This window comes from Onychomys torridus, chromosome 16 (assembly GCF_903995425.1).
Source record: "Onychomys torridus chromosome 16, mOncTor1.1, whole genome shotgun sequence".
Taxonomy (NCBI): domain Eukaryota; kingdom Metazoa; phylum Chordata; class Mammalia; order Rodentia; family Cricetidae; genus Onychomys; species Onychomys torridus.
Genome location: NC_050458.1, coordinates 68,188,456 through 68,198,689, shown reverse-complemented (window position 1 = coordinate 68,198,689; position 10,234 = coordinate 68,188,456). Strand labels below are relative to the sequence as shown.

Sequence of the window (10,234 nt, the reverse complement as noted above, 5' to 3'; positions counted from 1 at the left end):
GCTCAGCAGTTGAGAGCACGGGCTGCTTTTCCAAAACACCTGGATTCAGTTCCCAGCACCCACATGGCAGCTCTCAGCTATCTGTAACTCCAGTTACAGGGGATCCAACACCCTCACATAGATAATACATGCAGACAAAACATCGATGCACATAAAATAAAAATAAATCATTAAAGTGCTGGGTAAACTAATAGACATTACAGAAATGACATTAAGTGAATATAGCATGAGATTAGCCACAACAGTCTCTTAATCAAATCCTCCTTGATTCCTTTCTTTTAAAGCAAAAATTTGGAAGATAACTTAAAAGGTGTATGTTAAGGAGGCATGCAGAAAATATGAAAGGACTGCTTTTTGACTAAGCTAGATTACAGAGTCAGCTGGAGATGGAGAGATGTCTACATCTGTTTTCCCAGCCCTGTGAACTGCATGTTATCGTACAGCCCAGCCAATCTTGAGGTTGTTGATTAATGCTGTCCCCATTTCACCAATGAAGGATTTATTTTAGAACTGTCAAAACTCACAAATTACTCCCCATTCTGAAGATGCAGCCCAAGTTGGAATAGCTAGTCCACAGTTTCCAGTACATTAAATGACTTTAATGGGTTTAGTGGTTATCTGTGCTAAATGAGCAAGGACCATGAACACACCAGTTCCCTATATTTGAAACAGGTAGAGGAGACAGAAAGCCAATCAAAGGCAGTACCTTCTTCCTGTCCAAGAATCCTGTGGCCTGTCCCATCTATCCAGCTGCTTCCTGTCGGCAGTAAGGTGTGATTGTATGATAGATACTTTTTTGGATTTTATTTGCAATTCCTGGATCATATCTCCCTCCCCAGAGAAGGCTATAAAAATTAGAAGTACTTTCCCTCAAAGCAGGTCATAGGAACTGTAATCTTTCCCTGCCTTTCTGTCCTGGAACTGGCCTGAAGGAATTCTCTGGCTTGCCTTTTACCTCATGCCAGAGAGGTTTGCCCATACCTGGAAGGAGGAATGCTGTATAGAGGCCAAGAAGACTTAGGATTCTGGGTGTCCTCATCTAGTCTTCTTAGGGTTGGAGACACTGTTGAGTCTGCATAAGATCTTGGAGGGCTTCAGTAGCTGATCAGACTTACAGAAGATAAAGGACCTGGAGAACAGTATATGACAGATACCTGGGACATGGAAACTCTGTACCCCTTCAACCATGCCTCACTCATCCTGAGTGTCTTTTTGTATCCTTTAATATTTCTTATGATTGATTAATGTGTTTCCCAGAATTTGGGGAGCCACTCAAACACATTAATCAACCCATAAATTGGGTTTGTAGGGAACCTCACTGTATAGCCAATTGGTCAGAAATAGAACAGCTGAAGGATTATAGCTGGCATCTGAAGGCAGGGGACAGATACCTGGGACTGAGCCTACAATCCCTGTATCTGGGGCTATTTCCCAATAGCATCCAAATTAAATTGAATTAGGCTAGCTAGCCAGGGCCCTCTGAAATATTTTTGCTTACTTGGTGTGTGAATTACACACAGAGAGACATGCAGTTAGTATCAAGAATGCTCTGCATTGTTTTGAGTTTGTTTTTCCAAAATAGAGTAGAGTTCAGCCACCCTGGGGCACCTGAATCAAGGAACTATAAAACACTTTATCCAGCCTCAGGATAAAATGTTTTGGATGGGAAAAGGGCAGTCTGGGGAGTTGGGGGGATGTACCTAGTCTCCCTGAAAAGACAGTCAGTCTGGCTCCCAAGAGAAAAAACTCACCTGAACAGATTCTAAAATGAAGTTTTTAGCACTGTAATAAAGGTGAAATTCTAGTGAAAAAGCTGAGATATAACTTTGGAGCTCCTTGGTGTCCAGCAGGTGGCGTTCAGGTCTAAGGTGCCCTGAGACTGCACTGCAAATGACCATGAAGAAGCAGCCTATGAGAGGCAGAAGCAGGGCACTCTTTCTGCTCTTAGTGTGTTCATCCTAACACCCAAACCTCATTTCTCTTCCCTGCCTTAGAAATGGCCCATTGCCTTAGGGCCATAGCTTAGCTGGTAAAGTGCTTGTTTAGTATACACAAAACCTTTGGTTCAATCCCCAACACCCCATAAACTAAACATGATAGCACATGCCTGTGATCCCAGCACTTAGGAGATAGAGTCAGGATCAAAACTTCAAGGTCATCTTGGGCCAAAAAAGTTAGAGGCTAGCCTGGGATATGTAAAATCCTGTCAGGCAATGGTAGTACATGCCTTTAATCCTAGCACTTAGGAGGCAGAGGCAGAGGCAGATGGATCTCCATGAATTTGAGGCCAGCCTGATCTACAGATCAAATTCCCAATCAGTCAGGGCAACACAGAGAAATCCTGTCTCAAATAAACAAACAAATAAATAAATAAATAGATAGATAAATAAATAAATAGCCAACATTTGAAAAGCTTTTCTAAGCACAGACTCAGGGCTATCCATAGATTCTAGGTTGGCAGTGGGGTATTACTTCTCCTGACAATCTGGAAATACCAATATCTTTCTTTTTTTTTTTTAGTATATGCATGATACATGTGGAGATGCATGCATGCCACAGCAAAAGCCAGCATCCTTTGTTTTTCATTTGTGCACATGAGTTACGCACATGTCATGGTCCACATAAGGAGGTCAGATGACAACTTACAGGAATCAGTTCTCTCCTTCCACTATGTGGATCCTAGGGTTTGAACTCGGGCTGTCAGGCTTGGCAATGGGTGCCTTTACTTGCTTAGCTGTCTCACAGTTCCCCAGTGCCAAGATCTTCTAATTGTTTAAGAATTGTATACAACCATATAATGCATTTTGATCAAGTCCACACCCTTTCCTTCCCCTTTAATTCCTTTTTTGTTTTGTTTTGTTTTGGTGTTTGGTTTTTGTTTGGTTTTTGGTTTTTGGGTTTTTTTGGTTTTTTTTTTTCCCGAGACAAGGTTTCTCTGTGTAGTTTTGGTGCCTGTCCTGGATCTCACTCTGTAGACCCGGCTGACCTTGAACTCACAGAGATCCACCTGCCTCTGCCTCCTGAGTGCTGGGATTAAAGGCGTGTGCCGCTGCTGCTGCTGCTGCTGCTGCTGCTGCTGCTGCTGCTGCCGCCGCCGCCGCCGCCGCCGCCGCCGCCGCCGCCGCCGCCGCCACCGCCACCGCCACCACCACCACCACCACCACCACCACCACCACCACCACTACCACCCGCCCCTGTTTTGTTGTTGTTGTTGTTTGTTTGTTTGTTTGTTTTTCTTGGAGCTGAGGATTGAACCCAGGGCCTTGCACTTGCTAGGCAAGCACTCTACCACTGAGCTAAATCCCCAACCCCTGACCAATTTTAATGTAGGCCCACTCAAGACCTCTCTCAATCTCTTTTTTTCTTTTTTCCTTTTTTGTTTTTGTCTCTGTTTTAGATGGAGTCTCATTATGTAGCCCTGGCTGGTCTGGAACTCTCTGTGTAGAGCAGACTGACCTCAAACTCAGAGATTTGCCTGCCTCTGATGCCAAGTGCTGAGATTAAATGTATGCACCACCATGCCTGGCTATTTTTTTAACCCACTGAGTCCAGTTAGTGATGCCTGTGTGTATATGAGTATAGGATAATCTACTACAACATGGATAGCTCTAAGGGTTCACATTCCTAAAGGAAGCTGACTCTTCCTTCCCCCTAACAGCCACCAATTGCTGGTAGCTGCTCAGGAATAGAACTTCCTGACCTACCTCTATCTATGCTGGGATTTTGTTTGGCTTGATCTTGTACAAGCATTATGCAAGCAGTCACAGCTTCTGTGAGTTCATGTGTAGAAAGGCCCTGTCATGTCCAGCAAATATTGTTTCACTGCAGACATCCACACTACCTCTTGCTCCTAAAATCTTTCTGCCCCTCATTTACAATGATCCCTGAGCTTTGGGGAGAGGGAATGTAACCTAACTGTCCCATTGAGCACTCAACAGTTTTACCCTTTGCACTTTGACCAGTTGTGGTCTGTGTGTTAGTTGCCATCTACTGTTTAAAAAAATAAAAATTAATTAATTAATTAATTAAAAGAAGCTTCTCTGGTAAGGAATGGGAGATAAACTAATCTGTGGGTGTGAAGGTAAGATCTTGAGATGAGATTTAACACAGTAATAGTATTAGGTTCTCCTGTAAGGCCTATCACTTAGCTAATCATGGATCTATTTTTTGGCCCAGTTAGCAGTACTAGTTCCATCTTATGGATCAGGCTTTAAATCCAGTCAGAAAGTAATTGGTCATTCCCACAGCATTTCAGACCAGTCATTAGTGTAACTTACAGGGTTCACAGCTGGGTAAGATTGTTGATTATTTTTCTCCCCTAGTAGTATACATAGTTACTTATAGTACTGTGAAAGCTAGCCAGTGGGGATAGAGGTTCCAGGTGAATACCAGCTTGAATTCTCCATGACCCATAGGTCATGTATGTGGTATCTTCAGCAATAGGACCTTACCATCAAGTTCTGGAGGGTAACTATGGTAGTTTGAAGAATGGCCCCCATAGGCTCATATATTTAAATGCTTAGGGAGTAACACTATTTGAAAAGATTAGCCTAGTTGGAGGAAGTGCATCACTGGGGGTAGACTTTGAGGTTTCAAAAGTCCAAGTCAGTCCCAGTGGCTCTTTCTCCCTACTACGTATGGACATGGAACCCTAAGCTCCTTCTTGAGCACCATATCGGCCTGCATGCCACCATGCTTCCTGCCATGCTGATAATGAACTAAACTTCTGAAACTGTTAAGTAAGCCCCCAATTAAATACTTTCTTTTATAAGAGTCGCTGTGATCATGGTGTCTCTTCACAGCAATAGAACACTGACTGAGACAGTAATAAAGAGCAGTGGCAGTAGCCTGTAATGTTTGGATGGGGGTTAGAGAACCTCCACAGACCAACAATTCAAAAAGAGGTAGTCTATACCTTTAGTCCAAATCCCTTAAATCTGTGTAAAAATTTCCCTCCTGAAACTCACACATATACAAATCCAAGACTTTCACACCAGGACCAGCAGGTGCAGTATAGGTCTCCAGTCAGCCACCTGGCATTCATGAACAGCAAGCCTCAAATTGCTTGCCTGTGGGCACAAGGCCATTGCCACCAGTTGGGTAAAAGCAGCCTGACAAGGTGGAGGGGATTCCACAGACTGTGTCCAGCAGCTTTCCTGACACAAACTAAATGAAGCAGGAGCTTTCTCTTGCTTGTGGAAAGATGATTCAGTTTCTCATTGCAAGAACAAGAGGGGAACATCAGACCAGGAAAGGGGGCAGTGCTCTACCTGAGAACAGTAGCAAAGCCCCTCTACTCTGTTAGGGGGCAAAAGTCTGGAAGTTGGAGATGCCATTGAACTTTGGATCCTTCTGCCACCACTTCCCAAGTGCTAGCCTGCACCACCACTCCAGAAAAATGCCTGAAGTCTATCCCATATGTGTTGTGTAGCTGAAGGCAAGTTGCTTCCTCTTTTCTAGGCCTCACTTTCCTGTCAAATGATGGCATTGGGGTAGATGGTATCTCTTTCTCCCTCCAGCATCTGCTCTTCAAATGAGAAGCAGGTTGAAGGTATCTAGTCTAGCACCAGCAAAACCACAGCAGAAGCTGTGTCTAAGCTAAGAAATAAAAGTTCTGACCTCCCAATACCCTACTCCCACAATCTCTTTCCCACCCCTGAGCATCCTAAAGAGAAGTGAAGATCAGAAGTCCCATCTGTTATCTATCTTCCGTATGTTGAAAAGGCCAAGGGCTTGAGTCAGCCATATAAAAGAAAGAATAGTGCTCACTTCAACAGCACAATACTAAAGTTGGATGATACAGTGAAGATAGCATGGCCCCTGCACAAGGATGACATGCAAATTCATGAAGACTTCCTTATTTAAAAAAAAAAAAAAAAAAGGAAAGAAAGAAAGAATAAATGTACAGGTGCAAACAGAGACTCTGGATACTTATCTGTGTAGCCTCTACTGTGTCTATTAAGTCAGATTAAACTTCTGAAACTGTAAGTAAGCCCCGATTAAATGCTTTCTTTCATAAGCATTTACCCCCTAGAGCTGTTCTTCTTTGCCAGTCTCCACCCAGTGACAATGACATTGGCTGACAGTGTCCACCTGATCCTTGGGAAAGGACCTTTACTTCCCCTCCATTAGAGCTCCACTTCCTTTGCCCAGGTGAGTTTCCATGTTTCCATTAGACATTAGAAAGTTTCCACTTGGTAGAGCTTTCCCTCCTCTGTACCCAGGCTTAAGAAGCTATCCCATGTTAAGTGCTGAGAACAGAGTTCAGGGAGATTCCAGTATGACAAATAACAATACTCACCTGTTCTACCACCCTGGGAAATCTTCATCCTCAAGTAAGAAAATACAGTCAGAATGATTCATGTCTTTTCATCCAATTGTTTTATGTTCGGTGTCAAAGGGAATAACAATTTTACCTGTCATTTTTCCCAACTGTTTTAGTATGCTCTGATCTTGTTGTGGGAGGGGAAGTTGGTGCAATAATTTGAGGCAAAAGAAGTTTAAGGCATGAGCCTTACTTTCAAGGAATGTATAATCTATGTTGGTTATTGGTGTATAATGTCATACCCAACTCTGTTTAAGTAAAACATGAATATTCTCTCTCAGTATCAATGGGCTAAGAATTCAAAAGCATCTGCAATGTAACTTAGTTGGTAGAATGTTTACCTAGATGCATGAAGCCCTGGGTTAGATCCCCCCATTACCAAATTACTGGGCTTGGTGGCATGTGCCTGTAATCCCAGCACTCAGGGAAGTTGAAACAGGAAGGTCAAAGTCACAGTCAAAAACAGGCAAGGTTCTTCCATGATACCTAAGATCCTGACTCAAATAATTCAAGAACAGAGTAGCAGGGTGGTTCCGGCTTAGTTTCTTTCAAAAAGTTGCAGACAAGATGTGCAGATAGAGTTTCTCTGTATCTCAGCAGCTGCTCCCAAATAACCACAAAGAGGCTTAATATTAATTATAAATGATCAGCCAATAGCTCAGGCTGGTTACTAGCTAATTCTTACATTTTAAATTAACTCAATTTCTTTTTTTTCCCCCCTTTTCTGTTTTTGGTTTTGGTTTTTGGTTTTTTCAAGACAGAGTTTCTCTGTGTAGCTTTGGAGCCTTGTCCTGGAACTCACTCTGTAGACCAGGCTGGTCTTGAACTCACAGAGATATGCCTGCCTCTGCCTCCCAAGTGTAAAGGTGTGTGCCACCACACCCAACTAACCTAATTTCTTATCTACCCTCTGCCACATGGCAGTACCTTCTTTCAATGCAGTATGTTCATCTTGCTCCTTTCTGGATCTCTCTCAACTCCTTTGACTCCACCCTTCTTCCTCCCAGCATTCTCTTTGCCCCAAAAATCCTGCCTAGCTATCAGCTTTTTGTTAACAATGAGAACAACACATTTTCACAGTGTACAAAAGGATTATTCCACAGCAAAGATGTCCATTAGGAGCTATGTGTGGTGGTGCACCTGTAATCCCAGCATTCTACAGGCCAAGACAAAAGGATTACTACAGGTTCAAGGTCAGCCTAGTCAACATGGAGAGTTCCAGCCCAGCCAGAGCTAAAGGCTATTTCAAAAAACAGTAGTACTGGGGCTAGAGAGATGGCTCAGTGTTTAAGAGCACTTACTGTTCTTCCAAAGGATCTGAATTCAGTTCCAGGACCCACAGGATGGCTCACAACTGAGTGTAACTCCAGATCTAGGGAATCTAATACCCTCTCTGGCCTCTGCAGATACATAATACATGTACATGGTACACATACATATATGCGGGCAAAATATTCAAATACATAAAATAAATCTTAAAGAAAACAAAAAGAGTGCTCCCTTCAGCAGCACATATACTAAAATTGGAACAATACAGAGAAGATTAGCATGACTCCTGTGAAAGGATGACATGCAAATTTGTGAAGGGTTCCTTTTTAAAAAACAACAACAACAACAAAAAGGTTGGTGTCTTAGCTAAGGTTTCTATTGCTGCAACAAAACCCCATAACCAAGAAGCAAGCTGGGGAGGAAAGGGTGTTTTTGGCTTATACTTCAGCATTGCTGTTTATCACTGAAGGAAGTAAGGACAGGAACTCAAACAGAGGAGGATCCCTGAGGCAGGAGCTGATGCAGAGGCCATGGAGGGTAGCTGCTTCCCCTGGCTTGCTCAGCCCATCTTCTTACAGAACCCAGGACCAGCAACTGAGGGATGGCACCACCCACCATGGGGTAAGCCCTCCCACATTTTAAGAAATCACTAATTGAGAAAATGCCTTATAGCTGCATCTCATCAAGGTATTTCTTCAACTGAGGCTCCTTCTTCTGATGACTATAGCTTGTGTCAAGCTGGCATACAAAACCAGCTAGTATGGTTGGCAAGACAGCTTTATTGATAAAGTGCTAGTTATGTGAGCATGAGGACCTGTATTTGATCTCCAGACTCCACACAGAGAAGCCAGTGATGGTGGCACACCCTCGTAATCCCAGCTCTGGAAGATAGAGAGCGGATCCCTGGAGTTCCCTAGCCTAATCAGAGAGCTCCAAGCCAATGAGAGACCCTGCTTGAAAAACCAAGATAGGGTTGGGCATGGTGGCACATGGGGCCAACCATAGCAAGTTCCAGGTGAGCCAGAGCTACAAAGTGAGACCCTGTCTAAAAAAAAAAAAAAAAAAAAAAAAAAAAGAGCAAGGTGTATGGATGGCACCTGAAGAAATCAACCAAGGTTGTCATACACATGAACAAACAGACACAAAACAAGACTGAATGTGGTGGTGCATGCTTATAATCACAAAACTTGGAAGATGAAAGCAGGAGAATCAGGAGTTCAAAATCATCCTCAGCTAAATAAAAATCCAAAAATAAAAAAAGGAGGGTAGGATGTATGGGAGGAAATGGGCTCAATACACATTGTGTAACATATCATGGAAGATGAATATATATACAATAAAAGCTTTACAGAATGACTAAAAATATTTTAAAATAGCATTTGTCACAAAATTGCATGTCATCATGTTTTCATTAGTTTTTATTTTAAAATGTACTTATATTATTATTTTTAATAATTTATTCATTTTTATTTTATGTGCATTGGTGTTTTGCCTTCATGTATGTCTATGTGGAGGTTGGGTACCCTGGAACTGGAGTTACAGTTGAGGGCTGCCACGTGGTTGCCAAGAATTGAACCCAGGTCTTCCGGAAGAGCAGTCAGTGCTCTTAACTGCTGAGCTATTTTTCCACCTCCTTATGTTATTATTTAATTGCATGAGTGTTTTGTCTGTGTATACATACATATGTGCAACACATGCGTCTGGTGCCCCCAGACGTCTGAAGAGGGCACGGGATCCCCCCAAGGACTTGAGATAGAGATAGTTTGTGAGCTGCCATGTGAGTGCAGGGAATTGAACCCAGGTCCTCTGCAAGAGTTATTAACCACTAAGTCAAATCTCCAACCCCAAGTTGTTTTTGGTTTTGGTTGGTTTTTTGTTTGTTTTTTGTTTTTTGTTTTTTGGTTTTTTTTTTTGGTTTTTCGAGACAAGGTTTCTCTGTGTAGCTTTGTGCCTTTCCTAGAACTTGCTTTGGAGACCAGGCTAGCCTTGAACTCACAGAGATCCGCCTGGCTCTGCCTCCCAAGTACTGGGATTAAAGGGTGTGCCACCACTGCCCAGCTGGTTTTGTTTTTTTAAAGAGGTCTCATGTAACCCAAATTGGCCCTGAACTCAGTATATAGCTAAAGTGACCTGATCCTCCTGCCCTAATCTCCCAAGTGCTGGGATTAGAGGCATGTGCCACCATCACATTCCTGAATGAGCAGGGAATTGGGGATCAAACCTGGAACTTCATACATGCTCATTAAATAATTGAGTTATATTCCCAGACCTTTGTTATTTTTTAAGGCATTGTGTTCAAATATTTTACTAATCAAGCAGTGTACTAGGCCATGGGAAAATGGAAGTAAAAACAACCTTTACATTCCTAACCTGGTCTAGTGGAAGAGACAAGTGTTGTGAGTTGTGTTGTGGAGTGCTAGGTAAGGATCAGTGATGTCTGTGCTGAGAACTGGCCTGTAAAACACACTTTGTCAATCAGAAAGAGCACCTCAGACTTTAAATGGATTTCAGTCTTCTCAGCACTGTGATTGCACAGACAGTATATTATTTTAATTTCTCCCAACAAGTCTTAGGAAAAAAAGTACATCTCTGTTTTATAGATAAATATATTGAGAACACAGAAGATTACATAACTTGACA

At 42.6% G+C, this 10,234-nt stretch overlaps 2 non-coding genes across 2 annotated transcripts; both read left to right on the top strand.

The window, feature by feature from the left end:
- Positions 1–5,762: 5,762 nt before the first annotated feature.
- On the top strand, positions 5,763–5,865 carry LOC118597563. Its single transcript, XR_004946860.1, has one exon. It is a non-coding gene; the product is annotated as a U6 spliceosomal RNA (small nuclear RNA).
- Positions 5,866–7,818: 1,953 nt separating this feature from the next.
- Positions 7,819–7,925, top strand: LOC118597555. Its single transcript, XR_004946855.1, has one exon. It is a non-coding gene; the product is annotated as a U6 spliceosomal RNA (small nuclear RNA).
- Positions 7,926–10,234: the final 2,309 nt, after the last annotated feature.